A 287-nucleotide genomic window follows, 5' to 3' on the forward strand; every position below is an offset into this window, starting at 1 on the left:
ATTAACAATGGTAGTAATAAAAATATTGATGAATGTTAACAGGAATGATGATCATCATGATACTGGTACTGGTGGTTATAATACTGATAATAATAATAACCCTATGGACGTGGGACATACAAGTTTTCCCTAAGTGGATAATAGGCATAAATATTTGGCAGTGTAGGGTTATTTCAAGTCCCAGAAAGCAAGGATGGATATCTAGAATGAGAAGAAAAACAATCTGGAGGTTGGCATGTGCATACCTGGGGACTCCTGTGTTAACTTGTGGTGTTTCAGCCTAAGAG

The sequence above is a fragment of the Colobus angolensis genome, unplaced genomic scaffold (assembly GCF_000951035.1).
Source record: "Colobus angolensis palliatus isolate OR3802 unplaced genomic scaffold, Cang.pa_1.0 Scaffold818, whole genome shotgun sequence".
Classification (NCBI taxonomy): domain Eukaryota; kingdom Metazoa; phylum Chordata; class Mammalia; order Primates; family Cercopithecidae; genus Colobus; species Colobus angolensis.